This window comes from Panulirus ornatus, chromosome 14 (assembly GCF_036320965.1).
Source record: "Panulirus ornatus isolate Po-2019 chromosome 14, ASM3632096v1, whole genome shotgun sequence".
NCBI lineage: Eukaryota > Metazoa > Arthropoda > Malacostraca > Decapoda > Palinuridae > Panulirus > Panulirus ornatus.
The window spans coordinates 35833334-35844456 of NC_092237.1; the positions used below are offsets into that span (position 1 = coordinate 35833334).

The 11123-nt window shown below is 39.4% G+C and overlaps 1 protein-coding gene and 1 pseudogene across 1 annotated transcript in view; one reads left to right on the forward strand and one right to left on the reverse strand.

Annotated features, from left to right (window-relative positions):
- The window catches only part of LOC139753525 (uncharacterized), a 138891-nt gene that overhangs the window by 10645 nt on the left and 117123 nt on the right, over positions 1-11123 (forward strand). The gene's annotated exons all lie outside the window — the stretch shown is intronic.
- On the reverse strand, positions 9089-10228 carry LOC139753081 (translocon-associated protein subunit gamma pseudogene; annotated as a pseudogene).

The following is an 11123-nucleotide window of genomic DNA, read 5'->3' on the forward strand; positions in this document are numbered from 1 at the left end:
GATCCACACATCCTCTACCACTTCTGAAACCACACTGCTCATCCCCAATCTGATGCTCTGTACATGCCTTCACCCACTTAATCAATACCCTCCCATATAATTTACCAGGAATACTCAACAAACTTATACCTCTGTAAATTGAGCACTCACTCTTATCCCCTTTGCCTTTGTACAATGGCACTATGCACGCATTCCGCCAATCCTCAGGCACCTCACCATGAGTCATACATACATTAAATAACCTTACTAACCAGTCAACAATACAGTCACCCCCTTTTTTAATAAATTCCACTGCAATACCATCCAAACCTGCTGCCTTGCCGGCTTTCATCTTCCGCAAAGCTTTTACTACCTCTTCTCTGTTTACCAAATCATTTTCCCTAACCCTCTCACTCTGCACACCACCTCGACCAAAACACCCTACATCTGCCAATCTATCATCAAACACATTCAACAAACCTTCAAAATACTCACTCCATCTCCTTCTCACATCACCACTACTTGTTATCACCTCCCCACTTGCGCCCTTCACTGAAGTTCCCATTTGCTCACTTGTCTTACGCACTTTATTTACCTCCTTCCAGAACATCTTTTTATTCTCCCTAAAATTTAATGATACTCTCTCACCCCAACTCTCATTTGACCTTTTTTTCACATATATTAACCCTGGGGATAGGAGAGAAAGAATACTTCCCACGCATTCCTCACGTGTCGTAGAAGGCGACTAGAGGCGACGGGAGCGGGGACCAGAAATCCTCTCCTCCTTGTATTTTTAACGTTCTAAAATAGGAAACAGAAGAAGGAGTTACGCGGGGAGTGATCGTCCTCCTCGTAAGCTCAGATTGGGGTGTCTAAGTGTACGTGGGTGTAACCAAGATGTGAAAAAGGAGAGATAGGTAGTATGTTTGAGACTGGAACCTGGATGTTTTGGCTCTGAGTGAAACGAAGCTTAAGGGTAAAGGGGAAGAGTCGTTTGGGAATGTCTTTGGAGTAAAGTCAGGGGTTAGTGAGAGGAAAAGAGCAAGGGAAGGAGTAGCACTACTGCTGAAACAGGAGTTGTGGGAGTATGTGATAGAATGTAAGAAAGTAAATTCTAGCTTAATATGGGTAAAACTGAAAGTTGATGGAGAGAGATGGGTGATTATTGGTTCATATACACCTGGGCATGACAAAAAAGATGATGAGAGGCAAGTGTTTTGGGAGCAGCTGAATGAGTGTGTTAGTTGTTTTGATGCACAAGACCGGGTTATAGTGATGGGTGATTTGAATGCAAAGCTGAGTAATGTGCCAGTTGAGTGAATAATTGTTATACATGGGGTGTTCAGTGTTGTAAATGGAAATGGTGAAGAGCTTGTGGATTTTTTTCTGAGAAAGGACTGGTGATTGGGAATACCTGGTTTAAAAAGCCAAATATACATAAGTATACGTATGTAACTAGGAGAGATGGCCAGACAGCGTTTGGATTAAGTGTTAATTGACAGGCGCACGAAAGAGAGACTTTTGGATGTTAATGTGCTGAGAGGTGCAACTGGAGGGATGTCTGATCATCATCTTGTGGAGGCTAAGGTGAGGATTTGTATGGGTTTTCAGAAAAGAAGTGAGAATGTTGGGTGAAGAGGGTGGTGAGAGTAAGTGAGCTTGGGAAGGAGACTTGTGTGAGGAAGTACCAGGAGAGACTGAGTACAGAATGGAAAAAAGGTGAGAACAAAGGAGGTGAGGGGCGTGGGGGAGAAATGGGATGTATTTAGGGAGACAGTAATGCCTTGCACAAATGATGCTTGTAGCATGAGAAGCGTGGGAGGTGGGTTGATTAGAAAGAAAAAAAAAGAAAGAGACAGGAGGGCAAGAGAAAGAGGCAAGAGGTGAAAAAGAGGGCCAATGAGAGTTGGGGTGAGAGAGTATCATTAAATTTTAGGGAGAATAAAAAGATGTTCTGGAAGGCGGTAAATAAAGTGCGTAAGACAGGGGAGCAAATGGGAACTTCAGTGAAGGGCGGCTAATGGGAGGGAGATAACAAGTAGTGGTGATGTGAAAAGGAGATGGAGTGTGTATTTTGAAGGTTTGTTGATTGTGTTTGATGATAGAGTGGCAGATATAAGGTGTTTTGGTCGAGGTGGTGTGCAAAGTGAGAGGGTTAGGGAAAATGATTTGGTAAACAGAGAAGAGGTAGTAAAAGCTTTGCGGAAGATGAAAGCCGGCAAGGCAGTAGATTTGGATGGTATTGCAGTGGAATTTATTAAAAAAGGGGGTGCTGTATTGTTGACTGGTTGGGAAGGTTATTTAATGTATGTATGATTCTTGGTGAGGTGCCTGAGGATTGGCGGAATGCTTGCATAGTGCCATTGTACAAAGGCAAGGGGGATAAGAGTGAGTGCTCAAATTACAGAGGTATAAGTTTGTTGAGTATTCCTGGTAAATTATATGGAAGGCTATTGATTGAGAGGGTGAAGACATGAACAGAGCATCAGATTGGGGAAGAGTTGTGTGGTTTCAGAAGTGGTAGAGGATGTGTGGATAATGTCTTTGCTTTAAAGAATGTATGTGAGAAATACTTAGAAAAGCAAATGGATTTGTATGTAGCATTTATGGATCTGGAGAAGGCATATGATAGAGTTGATAGAGATGCTCTGTGGAAGGTATTAAGAATATATGGTGTGAGAGGCAAGTTGTTAGAAGCAGTGAAAAGTTTTTATCGGGGATGTCAGGTATGTGTACGTGTAGGAAGAGAGGAAAGTGATTGGTTCGCAGTGAATGTAGGTTTACGGCAGCGGTGTGTGATGTTTCTATGGTTGTTTAATTTCTTTATGGATGGGGTTGTTAGGGATATGAATGCAAGAGTTTTGGAAAGAGGGGCAAGTATGAAGTCTGTTGGGGATGAAAAAGCTTGGGAAGTGAGTCAGTTGTTGTTCGCTGATAATACAGCGCTGGTGGCTGATTCATGTGAGAAACTGCAGAAGCTGGTGACTGAGTTTGGTAAAGTGTGTGAAAGAAGAAAGTTAAGAGTAAATGTGAATAAGAGCAAGGTTATTAGGTACAGTAGGATTGAGGGTCAAGTCAATTGGGAAGTAAGTTTGAATGGAGAAAAACTGGAGGAAGTAAAGTGTTTTGGATATCTGGGAGTGGATCTGACAGCGGATGGAACCATGGAAGTGGAAGTGAATCATATGGTGGGGGAGGGGGTGAAAATCCTGGGAGCCTTGAAAAATGTGTGTAAGTCGAGAAAATTATCTCCGAAAGCAAAAATGACTATGTTTGAACGAATAGTTGTTCCAACAACGTTGTATGGTTGCGAGGCGTGGGCTATGGAAAGAGTTGTGCGCAGGAGCGTGGATGTGCTGTAAATGAGATGTTTGATGACAATATATATATATATATATATATATATATATATATATATATATATATATATATATATATATATATATATATATATATATATATATATATTATATGGGAGGGTATTGATTGAGAGGGTGAGGGCATGTACAGAGCATCAGATTGGGGAAGAGCAGTGTGGTTTCAGAAGTGGTAGAGGATGTGTGGATCAGGTGTTTGCTTTGAAGAATGTATGTGAGAAATACTCAGAAAAGCAAATGGATTTGTATGTAGCATTTATGGATCTGGAGAAGGCATATGATAGAGTTGATAGAGATGCTCTGTGGAAGGTATTAAGAATATATGGTGTGGGAGGAAGGTTGTTAGAAGCAGTGAAAAGTTTTTATCGAGGATGTAAGGCATGTGTACGTGTAGAAAGAGAGGAAAGTGATTGGTACTCAGTGAATGTAGGTTTGCGGCAGGGGTGTGTGATGTCTCCATGGTTGTTTAATTTGTTTATGGATGGGGTTGTTAGGGAGGTAAATGCAAGAGTTTTGGAAAGAGGGGCAAGTATGAAGTCTGTTGGGGATGAGAGAGCTTGGGAAGTGAGTCAGTTGTTGTTCGCTGATGATACAGCGCTGGTGGCTGATTCATGTGAGAAACTGCAGAAGCTGGTGACTGAGTTTGGTAAAGTGTGTGGAAGAAGAAAGTTAAGAGTAAATGTGAATAAGAGCAAGGTTATTAGGTACAGTAGGGTTGAGGGTCAAGTAAATTGGGAGGTGAGTTTGAATGGAGAAAAACTGGAGGAAGTGAAGTGTTTTAGATATCTGGGAGTGGATCTGGCAGCGGATGGAACCATGGAAGCGGAAGTGGATCATAGGGTGGGGGAGGGGGCGAAAATTCTGGGGGCCTTGAAGAATGTGTGGAAGTCGAGAACATTATCTCGGAAAGCAAAAATGGGTATGTTTGAAGGAATAGTGGTTCCAACAATGTTGTATGGTTGTGAGGCGTGGGCTATGGATAGAGTTGTGCGCAGGAGGATGGATGTGCTGGAAATGAGATGTTTGAGGACAATGTGTGGTGTGAGGTGGTTTGATCGAGTGAGTAACGTAAGGGTAAGAGAGATGTGTGGAAATAAAAAGAGCGTGGTTGAGAGAGCAGAATAGGGTGTTTTGAAATGGTTCGGGCACATGGAGAGAATCAGTGAGGAAAGATTGACCAAGAGGATATATGTGTCGGAGGTGGAGGGAACGAGAAGAGGGAGACCAAATTGGAGGTGGAAAGATGGAGTGAAAAAGATTTTGTGTGATCGGGGCCTGAACATGCAGGAGGGTGAAAGGAGGGCAAGGAATAGAGTGAATTGGAGCGATGTGGTATACCGGGGTTGACGTGTTGTCAGTGGATTGAATCAAGGCATGTGAAGCGTCTGGGGTAAACCATGGAAAGCTGTGTAGGTATGTATATTTGCGTGTGTGCACGTATGTATATACATGTGTATGGGGGGGGGTTGGGCCATTTCTTTCGTCTGTTTCCTTGCGCTACCTCGCAAACGCGGGAGACAGCGACAAAGTATAATAAAAAAAAATATATATATATATATATCAATATAAATATATATATATATATATATATATATATATATATATATATATATATATATATATATATATATATATATATATATATATATATATATATATATATATATACATATATAAATCTCTCTACATACCACCTCACACTTCGCTCACTGTTGTTTCTAAGAACACTTTCAGAAATATGTATGTGCAAATGTTTAGTGTTGGTATATTATATCAATTTATGTGATGTGTGTATGAAATTAGTGTTTGTTATGTTACTTTCCAGTACATTAACACTATTAGTGAGAGGTTGATAAATAGTAGGCCAAATCATGCAACAATCTTGTGTTTTCTACGTCAAATATATATATATATATATATATATATATATACATATATATATATATATATATATATATATATATATATATATATATATATATATATATATATATATATATATATATATTTTTTTTTTCTTTTTGCTCTGTCGCTGTCTCCCCCGTTTGCGAGGTACCGCAAGGAAACAGACGAAAGAAATGGCCCAACCCACCCCCATACACTTGTATATACATACGTCCACACACGCAAATATACATACCTACACAGCTTTCCTTGGTTTACCCCAGACGCTTCATATGCCCTGATTCAATCCAATGACAGCATGTCAACCCCGGTATACCACATCGATCCAATTCACTCTATTCCTTGCATGCCTTTCACCCTCCTGCATGCTCAGGCCCCGATCACACAAAATCTTTTTCACTCCATCTTTCCACCTCCAATTTGGTCTCCCACTTCTCGTTCCCTCCACTTCCGACACATATATCCTCTTGGTCAATCTTTCCTCACTCATTCTCTCCATGTGCCCAAACCATTTCAAAACACGCTCTTCTGCTCTCTCAACCACGCTCTTTTTATTTCCACATATCTCTCTTACCCTTACGTTACTTACTCGATCAAACCACCTCACACCACACATTGTCCTCAAACATCTCATTTCCAGCATATCCATCCTACTGCGCTCAACTCTATCCATAGCCCACGCTTCGCAACCATGCAACATTGTTGGAACCACTATCCCTTCAAACATACCCATTTTTGCTTTCCGAGATAATGTTCTCGACTTCCACACATTCTTCAAGGCTCCCAGGATTTTCGCCCCCTCCCCCACCCTATGATCCACTTCCGCTTCCATGGTTCCATCCGCTGCCAGATCCACTCCCAGATATCTAAAACACTTTACTTCCTCCAGTTTTTCTCCATTCAAACTCACCTCCCAATTGACTTGACCCTCAACCCTACTGTACCTAATAACCTTGCTCTTATTCATATTTACTCTTAACTTTCTTCTTTGACACACTTTAACAAACTCAGTCACCAGTTTCTGCAGTTTCTCACATGAATCAGCCACCAGCGCTGTATCATCAGCGAACAACAACTGACTCACTTCCCAAGCTCTCTCATCCCCAACAGACTTCATACTTGCCCCTCTTTCCAAAACTCTTGCATTCACCTCCCTAACAACCCCATCCATAAACAAATTGAACAATCATGGAGACATCACACACCCCTGCCGCAAACCTACATTCACTGAGAACCAATCACTTTCCTCTCTTCCTACACGTACACATGCCTTACATCCTCGATAAAAGCTTTTCATGCTTCTAACAACTTGCCTCCCACACCATATATTCTTAATACCTTCCACAGAGCATCTCTATCAACTCAATCATATGCCTTCTCCAAATCCATAAATGCTACATACAAATCCATTTGCTTTTCTAAGTATTTCTCACATACATTCTTCAAAGCAAACACCTGATCTACACATCCTCTACCACTTCTGAAACCACACTGCTCTTCCCCAATCTGATGATCTGTACATGCCTTCACCCTCTCAATCAATACCCTCCCATATAATTTACCAGGAATACTCAACAGACTTATACCTCTGTAATTTGAGCACTCACTCTTATCCCCTTTGCCTTTGTACAATGGCACTATGCACGCATTCCGCCAATCCTCAGGCACCTCACCATGAGTCATACATACATTAAATAACCTTACCAAGCAGTCAATAATACAGTCACCCCCTTTTTTAATAAATTCCCCTGCAATACCATCCAAACCTGCTGCCTTGCCGGCTTTCATCTTCCGTAAAACTTTTACTCCCTCTTCTCTGTTTACCAAATCTTTTTCCATAACCCTCTCACTTTGCACACCACCTCGAACAAAACACCCTATATCTTCCACTCTATCATCAAACACATTCAACAAACGTTCAAAATACTCACTCCATCTCCTCACATCACCACTACTTGTTATCACCTCCCCATTTGCGCCCTTCACTGAAGTTCTCATTTGCTCCCTTATCTTACGCACTTTATTTACCTCCTTCCAGAAAATCTTTTTATTCTCCCTAAAATTTAATGATACTCTCTCACCCCAACTCTCATCTGCCCTCTTTTTCACCTCTTGCACCTCTCGCTTGACCTCCTGTCTCTTTCTTTTATACATCTCCCACTCAATTTCTTTTTTTCCCTGTAAAAATCGTCCAAATGCCTCTCTCTACTCTTTCACTAATAATCTTACTTCTTCATCCCACCACTCACTACCCTTTCTAATCAACCCACCTCCCACTCTTCTCATGCCACAAGCATCTTTTGCGCAATCCATCACTGATTCCCTAAATACATCCCATTCCTCCCACACTCCCCTTACTTCCATTGTTCTCACCTTTTTCCATTCTGTACTCAGTCTCTCCTGGTACTTCCTCACGTAAGTCTCCTTCCCAAGCTCACTTACTCTCACCACCCTCTTTACCCCAACATTCACTCTTCTTTTCTGAAAACCCATACAAATCTTCACCTTAGCCTCCACAAGATAATGATCAGACATCCCTCCAGTTGCACCTCTCAGCACATTAACACCCAAAAGTCTCCCTTTCGCGCGCCTGTCAATTAACACGTAATCCAATAACGCTCTCTGGCCATCTCTCATACTTATATACGTATACTTATATATATCTCGCTTTTTAAACCAGGTATTCCCAATCACCAGTCCTTTTTCATCACATAAATCTACAAGCTCTTCACCATTTTCATTTACAACACTGAACACCCCATGTATACCAATTATTCCCTCAACTGCCACATTACTCACCTTTGCATTCAAATCACCCATCACTATAACCCGGTCTCGTGCATCAAAACCACTAACACACTCATTCAGCTGCTCCCAAAGCACTTGCCTCTCATGATCTTTCTTCTCATGCCAGGTGCATATGCACCAATAATCACCCATCTCTCCCCATCAACTTTCAGTTTTACCCATATAAATCGAGAATTTACTTTCTTACATTCTATCACATACTCCCACAACTCCTGTTTCAGGAGTACTGATACTCCTTCCCTTGCTCTTGTCCTCTCACTAACCCCTGACTTTACTCTCAAGACATTCCCAAACCACTCTTCCCCTTTGACCTTGAGATTCGTTTCACTCAGAGCCAAAACATCCAGGTTCCTTTCCTCAAACATACTACCTATCTCTCCTTTTTTCATATCTTGGTTACATCCACACACATTTAGACACCCCAGTCTGAGCCTTCGAGGAGGATGAGCACTCCCCGCGTGACTCCTTCTTCTGTTTCCCATTTTAGAAAGTTAAAAAAAATACAAGGAGGGGAGGATTTCTGGCACCCCGCTCCAGTCCCCTCTTGTCGCCTTCTACGACACGCGAGGAATGCGTGGGAAGTATTCTTTCACCCCTATCCCCAGGGATAATACATATATATATATATATATATATATATATATATATATATATATATATATATATATATATATATATATATATATATATATATATATATATATATATATACATATACATATACGTACACATCCATAAGCACATATACACACACACACACATATACATATGTATACATATGAAAAATGTAAGAAATAATTTAGAAAACTGAAACTTCTAGCTTGAAATGAAATGTAAAAATGAATGTCACATAATGGTTCAACCTCTGGCTATGGAAAGGGAAATGTATAATTTATTTACACAAACGTTAATAGTAGTTCTCATCAGTTTTACCACTGTATCAATAAGCTTCAATGTCTAAGCTACATTTTTTCCAATTTCACTATTTTCTTGTCAAAGCACCATGTATGAAAACTATATATATCATACATATATATATTTATATATTGATAGTATATAACAGCCTTTAAGTTTATACCATTTCACTTTAAAACTAAGTTTCAAGGACATATTCTTCATGAAAAAAAAAAAAAAAAAGTCAATCTTTTAGGGGCAGTCAGTTGCCGTTTTATCAATTAAGCTTTGTATTTGCAAATTACTTCACCTCATCAAGTCTAAAAGCTCCTTTACTGCCTCATGAGATTACAGCACTTGCATAAAGCCAAACCTTAACTGTCACTCAAAACATTTTACTTCATAATTGTACTTGTATGTATCTCAATATCTGACATACATGATGTTTTTCAAAAATGAAGAGATAAGGTATGCACATTCATAACACACAAGTGTGTGCATACAACTTGAATACTGTACACTGTGACTCTGACCATACTAACAGGATCATTTTTCACCCAAACTAAAGAAATTTCCTTGATCATAATGAAAAAAATCAAATAGTTTCTTGAATCCACTATTCAATAACTGCCTTACAAATTCAGAAAAGCACAATATTATCATGATGGAAATTGTCACATCAATTAGGCATATCATTGGTCAAAGACTGTCTTATTGGGTGCTGGTGGAGAACAAAGCAATGACACCAGCAGCCCCCAGGGTGCTGAACACATAGTTGTAGGCTGGTGGCATGGACCTGAATGCCAAGAAAGATCCTACTACAATCAGCATCAAGAGGAGAGCATTGTTGTAAAACAAGGATAAAGTCGTAGCCTCAGCCTCTGCTACCTCATTCTTCTTCCATAACACCCTTTCATCCTTTTCCTTCTTGCCCATTTTTTATCGTCAGTCAATTTACGCATAACTTCGCGGGTAACTGCATCCTCAACCTGCTGTGCAACCTTGTGCTTCAGGACAAATTTTGTGTTCATATAGGCCAAAGCAACAAGATAGATGGCAATGCCAGTCACAAGTATAAAGATTGCAGCAGACGACAGTGGGTCCATCATATGTATGCGCCAGAACAGCCAAATCGGAATAGCCGAAACAATTAAAGCGTTGAAGTAGAATACAATTGAGCTCTTCTTGGAGACATTTATGCTAAAATCTTGTAGGAGGAGCTCCTCCTCCTGGGTTAACTTGCTCCTGTTCACCATATTTGCAGGTGTCTGCTCTGGGATCGGGGGAGAGAGCACTGTGCGTAAACACACACACACAAATATATATATATATATATATATATATATATATATATATATATATATATATATATATATATATATATATATTATCCCTGGGGATAGGGGAGAAAGAATACTTCCCACGTATTCCCTGCGTGTCGTAGAAGGCGACTAAAAGGGGAGGGAGCGGGAGGCTGGAAATCCTCCCCTCTCGTTTTTTTTTTTTTTTTTTAATTTTCCAAAAGAGGGAACAGAGGGGGCCAGGTGAGGATATCCCAAAAAAGGCCTAACGCGGGAAATGGCGAATAGTTTAAAAGAAAGAAAAAGAAAATATATATATATATATATATATATATATATATATATATATATATATATATATATATATATATATATATATATATATATATATATATATTTATATATATATATATACATATATATATATATATATATATATATATATATATATATATTTTTTTTTTTTTCAAACTATTCGCCATTTCCCGCGTTAGCGAGGTAGCGTTAAGAACAAAGAACTGGGCCACTGAGGGAATATCCTCACCTGGCCCCCTTCTCTGTTCCTTCTTTTGGAATTTTAAAAAAAAATTGAGAGGAGAGGATTTCCAGCCCCCCGCTCCCTCCCCTTTTAGTCGCCTTCTACGACACGCAGGGAATACGTGGGAAGTATTCTTTCTCCCCTATCCCCAGGGATAATATATATATATATATATATATATATATATATATATATATATATATATATATATATATATATATATATATATATATATATATATATATATATATATATATATATATATATATATATGTACATACATATATATATATATACACATTCCTGGTAAATTATATGGGA